The sequence below is a fragment of the Ailuropoda melanoleuca genome, chromosome 1 (assembly GCF_002007445.2).
Source record: "Ailuropoda melanoleuca isolate Jingjing chromosome 1, ASM200744v2, whole genome shotgun sequence".
NCBI classification, from domain to species: domain Eukaryota; kingdom Metazoa; phylum Chordata; class Mammalia; order Carnivora; family Ursidae; genus Ailuropoda; species Ailuropoda melanoleuca.
The window spans coordinates 79,936,883-79,949,125 of NC_048218.1; the positions used below are offsets into that span (position 1 = coordinate 79,936,883).

At 40.9% G+C, this 12,243-nt stretch overlaps 1 protein-coding gene across 5 annotated transcripts in view; it reads left to right on the plus strand.

The window, feature by feature from the left end:
• The window catches only part of ABCC5 (ATP binding cassette subfamily C member 5), a 176,078-nt gene that overhangs the window by 103,136 nt on the left and 60,699 nt on the right, over positions 1 to 12,243 (plus strand). The gene's annotated exons all lie outside the window — the stretch shown is intronic.

The window sequence follows — 12,243 nt, forward strand, 5'->3', positions numbered from 1 at the left end:
GTTGTTTCTTGCCTTGTCTATCTTTGCCATTCTAACTGGCGTAAGGTGGTATCTCAGTGTGGTTTTGATTTGAATTTCCCTGATGGCTAATGATTTTGAACATTTTTTCATGTGTCTGTTAGCCATTTGTATGTCTTCATTGGAAAAGTGTCTGTTCATATCTTCTGCCCATTTTATGATTTGTTTATTTGTTTCTCGTGTATTGAGTTTGAGAAGTTCTTTGTAGATCTTGGATACCAGTCCTTTATCTGTGGTGTCCTTTGCAAATATATTCTCCCATTCCGTGGGCTGTCTCTTAGTTTTTTTGACTGTTTCCTTGGCTGTGCAGAAGCTCTTTATCCTGATAAAGTCCCATAAGTTCATTTTATCTTTTATTTCTCTTGCCTTTGGAGATGTGTCGTGAAAAAGGTTGCTCTGGCCGATGTCATAGAAGTTGTTGCCTATGTTCTCCTCTAGAATTTTGATGGATTCCTGTCTCACATTGAGGTCTTTCATCCATTTGGAGTTTATTTTTGTGTATGGTGTGAGAGAGTGGTCAAGTTTCATTCTTTTGCATGTAGCTGTCCAATTTTCCCAGCACCATTTATTGAAGAGACTGTCTTTTTTCCACCGGATGTTTTTTCCTGCTTTATCAAAGATTAGTTGCCCAAAGAGCCGAGGGTCCATTTCTGGGTTCTCTATTCTGTTCCATTGGTCGATGTGTCTGTTTTTGTGCCAGTACCATGCTGTCTTTGTGATCACAGCTTTGTAGTACAGCTCGAAATCCGGCATTGTGATGCCCCCAGCTTTGTTTTTCCTTTTCAACAGTTCCTTGGAGATTCGGGGCCTTTTCTGGTTCCATACAAATTTAAGGACTATTTGTTCCAGTTCTTTGAAAAATGTCCTCGGTATTTTGATCGGGATAGCATTGAAAGTGTAGATTGCTCTGGGTAGTATGGACATTTTAACTATGTTAATTCTTCCAATCCATGAGCATGGAATATTTTTCCATCTTTTTATGTCTTCCTCAATATCTTTCAAAAGTGATCTATAGTTTCTAGCATATAGGTCCTTTACGTCTCTGGTTAAGTTAATTCCAAGGTAACGCATGGTTTTTGGTGTTATTGTAAATGGGATGGATTCCCTAATTTCTCTTTCTTCAGTCTCGTTATTCGTGTATAGAAATGCAACTGATTTCTGGGCATTGATTTTGTATCCTGCCACCTTACTGAATTGTTCTATAACTTCTAATAGTTTGGGAGTGGATTCCTTTGGGTTTTCCATATAGAGTATCATGTCATCTGCAAAGAGAGACAGTTTGACTTCTTCTTTGCCGATTTGGATACCTTTGATCCCTTTTTGTCTTCTGATTGCTGTTGCAAGGACTTCTAGTACTATGTTGAATAATAGTGGCGAGAGTGGGCATCCTTGTCGTGTTCCTGATCTTAAGGGAAAGGCTTCCAGCTTTTCCCCATTGAGAATAATGCTTGCAGTAAGTTTTAATATCAATAATGTACTCATGTAGGGGTGCCTGGGTGGCTCAGTCGTTAAGCGTCTGCCTTCGGCTCAGGGCGTGGTCCCGGCGTTCTGGGATAGAGCCCCACATCAGGCTCCTCCAATGGGAGCCTGCTTCTTCCTCTCCCACTCCCCCTGCTTGTGTTCCCTCTCTCTCTGGCTGTCTCTCTCTCTCTCTCTGTCAAATAAATAAATAAAATCTTTTAAAAAAAATAATGTACTCATGTAAAACGGAAACAATTTTATTTCATCTGCTAAAAGGACAAAGTTTCCTTGGACTATTGGTCTGCTCTTGATGAGATTGTGAACGGTTTTTCTTTACCTTTCAAATGATCCACCTAGAAAACAAAGGTTCTGTTTTATGGAAATTATTTCCTGTGCCTCATGTTATCTTTATCAGGTCTTTGATATTAAAAGAGCTAAATTTTTTACAATTCTGTAACTTTCTGTATTAACTTTTGAAGTCTTTAACTGTCGCTTGGCAAAATGAATAACTAAATACTGTTTCACGCAGCCTATAATCTAATCAAGTGTTTTAAGCCTTTTGATATTTTTGACATAAATCAAATTCTAATGAAGTCTTGTTGACTTTGAACTAACTTTGTGATTTTTCAGAGGGTCCCTGGAACATCTCAAAAGATGTGTTCTCTGTCCTGTGAAAGGAAGACATTGAACTAATTAGGCTTATTTGGCATGTTAAATTTCATGGGAAGCATTGTCAAATAAAAAGTGATGCTAAATTTTCTTTACATTGTTCCAGAAATTTTACAAAATTCCTAAAAATTGGATATGTCCTGGTAAATGTTCAGTCATAATTCTAGTTATTTTTAAAAGGATGCCACAGAAATAACCAAATTTCTTTGTCAATCGTGTTGTAATGAACTTTCATCAGATCTTTAACCGTGGTCATTTTTTAAGTCTTTTGTCATTTACAGACATTTATTATTTTATTCTGATGCTTTTGCAAAAGTGCTTCATCTTCGAAGAGATTCATGGAAAAGACTCTGACAAGTACAGGTTTCTGATAACTAAGATCAGTTTGCCTTCATGTGGGAGGGGCAATAATGGACCTTTCATGTGCTTCCCCAAGGCTACACACAGCTCCACAATATGTCATGGGATGGTAGCCTGAGATCTGTTCCCATTCTCCTTCTCCGCTTCAGTAAAATGGGCCCATTACATTGATGACACAGTGTTACCATGTGAAGACTTGCCACTGCTACAGGACACACTCTGTAGATTTTGCTGGAACACCTGTGAGGGAGAGGATAGGGGTGTGTCCACAGAACATGTAAGGCTCAGGCACTGCTGTGAAGTTTTTGGGAGTCAAGATGGGCATTATCCCAGCAACTGTATTGATAAGGTGTAAGCCTGTCCATCCCCTAAGAATGTGAAAGAGCTACAAGCCTTTGCAGAGGTTTGGGAGTTTTGGAGGACTTTTATTCGCCACTTGACACAGTGCCTCCACCCCTTTATGCCACCTGGTAAAGAAAGGTTATGTGTGGGACTGGGCATCAGAGCAGGTGGCCTCCTTTGAGAAGACATAAATCTAGTGAAGTAGATTAAAGCTCTGGGCATCTCCCAAACAGGACTGCCATCTGAGTTAGATGTGCCTGTGACTCTGGAAGATATGGGTCAGGTGCTGTGGCAGAGACAACAGAAGGAGGGAGTACCCCTAGGATTTCAGTAGTTGTGTGAGGGAGCAGGAACCTGCTATAACCCCATACGCCAATAGTTTCTAGCAGTGCATTGAGCACTCCTCCAGGTAGAGCCTCTCAGGCAGCAGCCAGTATAACAGCCAGTGGGCTGAACTCAGAGTGGTTTGGTTGGTGATCAATCATGAGTCCTAGCTGTTAACCTTTGCACCAACAGTTGGGAATTAACCCTGTGGTTTCGAAATGGGAAGCTGAGAAGTGGATGATTATCATTGGGCCTTTGTGTGGTCAGGATGTGCAGGGGGACATTTGGGTTCACCTGCAAGAGCCTGAGGCAGTCCTCAGTGTCTTCCAGCTTATAAGGTACTGACGTCCCCCTGACAATTATGAGGCTGATGCCCTAACTCAGGTATGAGTCCTTCAGTAGATATAGCAGACCGAGGGCATAGAAAAGCAGCTGCCGTTGTGCCCAGGTGGGATGGTGCATTGCTGCGGATGCCAGATTGCCCTTGAAGTACAGTGATTTGTTAATGTAGGAACAGCATGTTCTCTGTGTTCCAAAACAATATCCAAGGCAATTGCCAAAGGAATCTGGGGCCATCCACTGCAGTTCCCAGCTTGTGAGAGATTGGCAAATTGATCATATTGGCCCCCACTCTCAGGATGAGGGTTCTAAATATACCTTGGTTTATGTGAACACTGCATCTGGCCTAACCCAAGCTTTCCCCTGTTGCCATGCAAACTGGGCTGCCACCATGAGCGAATTAGAGAAGCTGAGTACCATGTGCAGATACCCTCAATCAACTAGACAGTGATCAGGGGTCACATGTCAAAGGTCATGATGTTTAAGACTGGGCAAAAGAACATGACATTGAATGGAGGTTCCATTGCCCCTATAGCCTGCAAGTAGCAGGGTTGGTAGAAAGGAAAAATGAAATCTTAAAGCAGCAGATTTAATAGACAAAACCACCTTGGCCAGGTGGACTCAAGTACTGTCCCAGGCTTTAATACATTTGTATGATCAGCCAGTTGGGCCTCTTGTCCCATATGCCAGACTGGGGACCCCTGCTGAGGCACCCAGCATTGTAAAGGTGCGGATGGCATGGTAAATAGCCATTGTCCCAACTTTCACCATGGATCAACATTGCTATGCTGCTGAGAACACCAAGCCCCATCATGCCTGGAAAGGTGTCATCTATTGGAATTTGCAATGAGATGTCCCACCTGGATTGGTGAGTTAGTTCATAATGATGATTGTGACGATGACGAGCTATTCTGTCTCCACTGGGATCCTGTTGTTGAAACCTACTATGCCTGGAATGGAACACGTGCCATTGAAAGAGGGGAAAAGGTGGGCGTCCTGGTGGGGCATATCCCACACCCGGTCCATGCCCTCATGCCTAACAGTGCTGCCTCCCTAGCAATATGTATGGTGTGTACAACCAGATCAAGCTCCCAAAGCTGCCAGCCTCCCTCTCATCAAGGCTGGGTGGGGAGGTTCTGTTTTCCACTGACATAATCATTTGGCCACCTTCTTTGTTCCCTCTATTGGCCTGGAGGACAGTACAGAAATGATAGCCGACAATGCCTGTCCTTACTGAACACTGAATGTCTCTAATGAGAAAAACTGTCCTCCAAAATAGAATGGCCTTGGACGTTATTACTGCCTTGCCAGGAGGCACCTGTGCCATCATCCAAACAGAATGCTGTGTGTTCATACCTGATGTGTCTCTAATTTATCATTTTTATTAAATCACACGAGGGCACAAGTAAACGCCCTGAGTGATCCGACCCCCAGCCTAGGGGACTTAATAAATCAGTAGCTCGCAACATGGGCTCTTGGTGGAAAAGTTAACACTGATTTTGGGAATCATTATCTTAATCTGTGTTTTCTCTTTTATGTGCTTGTGTTATTGCCGTGGCATCTGCCTCCAGGGCAGCAAGAGGGCCGCCAAAGGGCCGCCTCCATGCGAGGGAAACTCCTTGCTGACTACTCAGGGCAAGTTATGGAAGGGGGCATGTGAGATTGTAAGAGCTGGTCATGAAGGCCGGAGTACTGGGGAAGGAGATCAGGAGGATACGATTGACGGCTGACCTGTGAGCTTGACCTAGGCCATCACAGGCCCCTGACCTTCTTCCCTGTCCTTGGAATGTAGCTTCTGCCTGCCTTCCTCACTCCAGAAAGCTGTCCCCAGGACACAGCTGTGAGATAGTCGTGTGGTGTTGAGACCATTGGATGGTTTAGGTGACCAAACCCAGTTAAGGCCTCTGCATAAACTCTTAGATTTGGTGGACAGGCACAGAGGTCGTCTTGCAGCTGCCTAAGATAAGCCTCATGTAAATTCCCTTGCATATTAAACTTGCCACTTACCAGTCTGGAGTAGTCTGCCTCTTTCTTCAGGCTCACCTTGCCCTGCATGTATAGGGACCAGTTTGCAAAGCAGCAGTTCTCTTTTGCAATAATATTGGAGTACATATTCTATAATAAGGTTAATTGAGCAAACCGGATAGATGGCTAATTGCTAGGAACTACACTCTTTAATCCTGTAATCCCCCCTTATTTAGGAATTTATCCTAAGTAATCCAGAAAGAAAAAAATAAATTGTAATTACTTGTTATACTGTTGATAATAAGCAAAACAGTGGAGAATCTAACAGAAATAGAATGGTTAAGAAGATTCCTCAGTTGTCCAGAGCATTAAATGATAATAACGCAGATTGTGAGCCAAAATGAAGACATTTTAATTGGGTTTTTAAAAATATATATAGAGAGAGTGCGTGCATGTAAGCGAGCATATGGGGAGAGGGGCAAAGAGAGAGGGAGAGAGAGAATCTTAAGCAGGCTCCACGCTCGGCTGGGAGCCCCACACAGGGCTTGATTTTACAACCCTGAGATCATGATCTGAGCCGAAATCAAGAGTTGTATCATTAACTGACTAAGTCACCCAGACGCTCCTTAACTGACATTTGAAGAATAGGTCCCAAGCTCTATACTGTGTCAGGGACAAAGGGATACAGACAAGAGTAATGTCTTACTCTGCTGGAGCCTCCACTCCGGGAGCTGTTACCAGAAGCAGCCCATTGCAGTGGTACAGGTGCAGGGAAGACATAGGAGGAAATAAATTTTCTGATCCTAAAAGAGCCAGGAGATTATGACCGAATGTCTCTAAGTTAGGATCTGGCTCAGGTGAAAGGATCAACAGCACCGCTGGGCCTTGGTTGGACTGGGGTAGCTGGTTTCCCACCATCCCTGCAGGAGGGCCACCCAACCACTCAGCTTGCCATGGCCCGCTGGGTTTTGGGACTGGTCCATGCGGACTGCCCCTCTCCTCAGGGGAAACAGGGTGGGGCCAGAAAAGGGGCCCACATCCTCACCCTGGAGGCACATTGGTGGGGAACCTGGTACTAAACCATTCATAGACAAGCTGCTTCTGAGTCTGGGTTTGTACCCAGCTGAGCACCTCCCTTGCTGGTATGTATAAAGAGTTAGCACTTGACATAGGGTTTATAAAAAGAAAGAAGAATAACAACTGCAAAAATAAATAAATAAAAGTCAGGGAAAGTTAAAGGAAAAAGGAAATATTTGAGATAGGCTGTAAGACTTATCAGATGAATAAATTGGTAATATAGTTAATACATATCAAATGTTTATTACATGCCCATACTTTGCTAAGCACTTTTGATTATCCCATTAGTTCCTCTCAACACTATGTGGTGGGTGCATGCACCCTTGTAAAAATGAGTAAACAGAGCTTAAGGTGGCTAGGTAACATGCTGAAGGTTGGTGACAGAATCAGCACATGAACCCATGTTGTCTGTCTTCTAAAATCCATATTCAAAATCACTGTACTTCACAGTGGCCTCCAATTGTGAGAAAAGTCTATCTATGGAGGTAGTAATACTTTAAGACCAAAGAGAAAATAGTTTTGAGGATTTTCTCTTGATTTCTTGATAGTGTCATTTTAACATTCGAGAATTCTTGCCAACAGCTAAAACATCTGTTGCTTATTATTTTGAGAGACCTGTCTCTGAGGGAGCTAGGTGCAGATAGGCATAAATCCTCTCATCTGTCAGATATTTCTTTGTCCTCACCTAGGCAGTAAGATATGACAAGGTAGACCGTATAGGAAGCAGTATAGGAGAAATGGGATATGACTTGGAAAGTGGGTCACTTAGAGTGGAAACTTTTGATTCTCTTAGGTCAACGATGTAGACTTCTTTGTATCAATATGGTGGGAATTTCTACTCCATGTTTTATTATTTTGTGAAAATTTGAGGAATAATGCAATTTCAACCACTTTTATGGGGGTTTATCTTTGTCAGGATAAAATTATACTGAGTGCCTTGTTCTAAAATTAAAAGCAGTACAAGTGCCCTCAGTCTTTGTCACGTTGCAGGCATTTGGTAATGCTAGTATAGTACTCACGGTGTGTCTGGGGTAATGAAACCTTGCCTGCCAACTCTCATCTGAGTCTTTATATTTTTATTTTTCTTATGAGGGGGGTAGGGGAAGGAGCAGAGGAAGAGGGAGAGAAAGAGAATCTTGATCAGGCTCCATGTCCTGTGCAGAGCCCGACATGGGCTCGATCTCACAACCCTGAGATCATGACCTAAGCTGAAACCAAGAGTCGGACACTTAACCGACTGAGCTACCCAGGCACCCCATCATCTGAGTCTTTTTAAAGAGCATCTGAATTTGGCATTCTTCAACACAGGAAGTCACTTATGACCCGGGAGGTGATGGAACATGACATCATTACATAGAGTCAAAGGAACAAAACTCATGCAATAAGAAGATTTGGTTGTTAAATCCATTCACTTTTCTGTTCATAGGTTTTGTTGAAAACTGTTAGTTGGCATTTTAGAGATGAAGAAAAATTAGTGTACTATGTACATAGAAATTGGCATTCCATCTGGAACAGTCTTGCACGTAGGTGCTCAGTAAGTCCTTTCTTGAAAGAATGCATAAAAGAAGATGTGAAGATCTTTGTTTCCTCTTAATGCTACTATGCCATTCTTGTGTGAGAATATTAAGAGATGACATGCCAAATTTTCCTTTTCTGATGCTGCAATGTCAAAGGATTTTATATAACTCTCCTAACTCATGAACTTGGTTCTTCTAGAAAGGCAAAAGAACTAGAATAGCTAAACCAATTTTGAAAGGGAAGAATAAAGTTAGAGATATCACACTACCCTATTTTAAGACTTCCTATATAGCTACAGTAATCAAGTTAGTCGTATCAGTGGAGGGATAGACAAAGAGGTCCATGGCATGGAGTCCAGAAATCAACTCATGCAAGTATGGTCAACTGATTTTTACATAGGTACAAAAGCAATGTAATGAAGAGATAGTAGTCTTCAACAAATGATGCTGGAACAATTGGACATTTACAGGCAAAAAAAAAAAGCCTTCATCTAAATCTTACACTTTTTTTTTCTTAAAGATTTTATTTATTTATTTGACAGAGAGAGACAGCCAGCGAGAGAGGGAACACAAGCAGGGGGAGTGGGAGAGGAAGAAGCAGGCTCCTAGCAGAGGAGCCTGATGTGGGGCTCCATCCCAGAACGCTGGGATCACGCCTTGAGCCGAAGGCAGACGCTTAGTGACTGAGCCACCCAGGCGGCCCTAAATCTTACATTTTATACAAAAATTAACTCAAGGTGAAAGATCAATCTAAATGTAAAAACTGAAACCTTTAGAAGAAAACATAGGAGAAAAATTTTCATGACCTAGGGTTAGATGAAGAGTTCATAGACGTGACATTAAAAAGCACAATGCATAGGGGCGCCTGGGTGGCACAGCGGTTAAGCGTCTGCCTTCGGCTCAGGGCGTGATCCCGGCGTTGTGGGATCGAGCCCCACATCAGGCTCCTCTGCTATGAGCCTGCTTCTTCCTCTCCCACTCCCCCTGCTTGTGTTCCCTCTCTCGCTGGCTGTCTCTATCTCTGTCGAATGAATAAATAAAATCTTTAAAAAAAAAAAAAGCACAACGCATAAAACAAACAAAAAAATCAACAAATTAAACTTGATCAACATTTAAAACTTGTGTTCTGTAAATGGCCCTATTAAGAGAGAAAATATATTCGAATCATATGACAAAGGACTTCAGTCCATAGTAGATAAAAAATTCTCTAAACTCAACACTAAGAAAACAATCCACTTAGACAGTGGGCAAAAGACAAACAGACACTTCACCAAAAAAGAAGTGTAGGTGGCAGATAAGCACAGGAAAAGATGTTCCACATCATTAACCATTAGGGTAGTGCAAATCAAAATCAAAATGAGATACCAAATTACACCTAATTGAGTGGCTAAAATAAAAAAATAATGGTAATACCAGGTGACGGTGAGCGTGTGGAGAAACTGGTCTCTCATACGTTGGGAGTGAGAATGTGAAATGATATGGCGATAAAGTAATTTCAATGACAACTAATGTTTGAATCATAAATAATGTCAAGCTGCTTTATGTACTTCTCATGCTTTAAAAGTTAAAATAAGAAATGAGATCTCCTTTCCATTACAGATCTGTCGTGGATATATTTTCCAAGTTTAAGTTACAGTTGTAGCAGTGTGTTCATATCAATGAAAGACAAAGGAAATTTCCGTATTTCAAGATCCATTTATGTTAGAGATAGTGACGATGGTTGTCCAACATTGTGAATAAAATTAATGCCCCTGAATTGTACACTTAAAAGTGGTCAAAGTGGCAGTTTTTATTTGTATTTTACCACAATAAACAAATCCATTTAATTACATCTTTTAGAAGCTTCTACCTAACTTTCAATTAAAAGTGATTAATCTGAATGTAATGACATAGTAAAAGCAAGTGTCAAGAGAAAAGTCTAATGGAATTCTCCTGCCTTCCAAAAGATAAATATGCTCAGCTAAAATCATACACTCGTGGATTGATTTTCAGTATTTAGTGGTCTGTGTGAAAACACATTTTCAAAGATGAAATTGTAAAAGTTCATTACAAATCAGCCATTAAGAGATGAAGATTTTGATCGATTTCTTTTTTTTTTTAATGTTTTTTTATTACGTTAGTCACCATACAGTACATCCCCGGTTTCCGATGTAAAGTTCGATGATTCATTAGTTGCGTATAACAGCCAGTGCACCGTGCAATATGTGCCCTCCTTACTACCCATCACCAGTCTATCCCATTTGATCGATTTCAATTCAAGGAAAAACTACTTTAGACCCCAGTTAAGTGAAATGTTATGCCTCCATTCTTCTCATTAGTAGATCTGTATTACCAAAACATGTACTCAATTATTACTATATTTTGAATTTTGTTAATAAACATTTTGTGAAAATTTGTTTTCTTTTGTAATATAAGTACCTATATAATATCCACAATTTTGCCTCTTGGCCCACAAAGCCTAAAATATTTACTGTCTGGTCCTTTACAGAAAATTTTGCCAACCCCTAGCTTAGAGCATTGATTTTTCAAAAACCTTTTTCTTCTTTTCTAATATATGATTTTAAAGAGTTCACAATCTCATTCTGTGTTCTGCTTTAGCCTTATCCCACAAACTTTGATGTGCTAGAATTTCTTACCATTTAGTTCAGAATGTTTGCTAATTTCCATTTGACATCTTTAACTCATGTTATTTATAAGTGTGTTGCATAATTTTTTAAAAAGATTTATTTATTCATTTGAGAGAGTGAGCATGGGGTGAAGGGCAGAGGGAGAGGGAGAGAGAGACTCCTCAAGCCAACTCCCTGCCAAGCATGGAGCCTGACAGGACTTTATCCCAGGACCCCGAGATCATGACCTGAGTAGAGATCAAAAGCCAACCGCCCAAACGACTGAGCCACCCAGGCACCGCCTCATAATTTCTAAATTTTTGGAGATTTTCTTGTTATCTTTGTTACTGAATTTGAATTGAATTCCTAAGTGATCAGGGTATATATACCATGTGATGTCAGTCTTTTGAAATTTGTTGAGGTTTGCTTTAAGGCCCAGCATATAGTCAATTTTGGCAGATATCCAATGTGTACTTGAGTGGTATTATTTTAACTTTTGTCTTCTTCTGAAGCTTTGGCTATCCAAATAAGGCTGATCCTTACAACATTCTTTACCTACTCTGTACATATTCCCAGTTTCTACTTCCTTATAGTAAGTATGTTTGTATTTTTACTGTATTTTTCTCCTTTCTTAACCCATTGGTTTTCTTCTTGCGGTTACAGGCAGCTTTTAGGTTCAAAAACTAAACAAAAACAAAAAACAAAAAAACTTCCTTTGTTGTGTACTTGACTCTCAGCAGCCTTTTTAGTTCATTATTACATACCACAGTCCCTAACCACGAAATAAGTGTTCACCTTATACCTAAGGACTTTATGTAAGAATTAATTCTTGGTATTGACTCATTTGTCGTGTTGTGTTCTTATTCTCTTGAAACTGGTCTACCTTGCCTTTGTCGAAAGGACAAAAATGTGTTTCCCAGTTGCCAAGCCTGTGTACTTTCCGGATGCTAAGCAGTACCTTATCTTATCTGAAGATGCATAACTCTGTTGTGAACTAGAGCTATTGTATTTGAAGAGAGCCGCCTAGACATCCAGGTACCTCCATGGACAAATTCATTTCCGCTAATATTTGAGTGGCCTCTATTCTGTGCGGAAATGAGATGGTGCATGAAAACAGAGACTCTGCCTTGTGTAAGACACAGTGTGGAAGGTGCTGCACCACTTAACTTTTTCTTGATTTAAGGATCTATTCTTTCTTGCTGTTTCATTGTCATTACTGGAAATCTTTGTGATAATGTGAGAAAAGGATAACGTACTTATTACCCTTATCCGAGGAAAACAATGCCTCCGCTTCCACAACAGGAAGGGATAAACTTTGAATTACTTTTAGAGTAAACAAGGGTAGAGGTGTTCAGATTCTTGGCCAACCCTCTAATGCCTCAGTTAGCCTTTGAGTGATATGCCTTTTTGTTAGTGTGATTAATTGGTATTTATAAGCTTGATGGTAAATATGGTTAACTCTGTATTTCAATTCATGAGACCCTGAGCTTCATGCTGCAGACATCTGGGTATTGGAGCTCTTTAGCTGTGCAGCCAGGGTGAGAGCCCCTGTTCTGCTGTCCCTG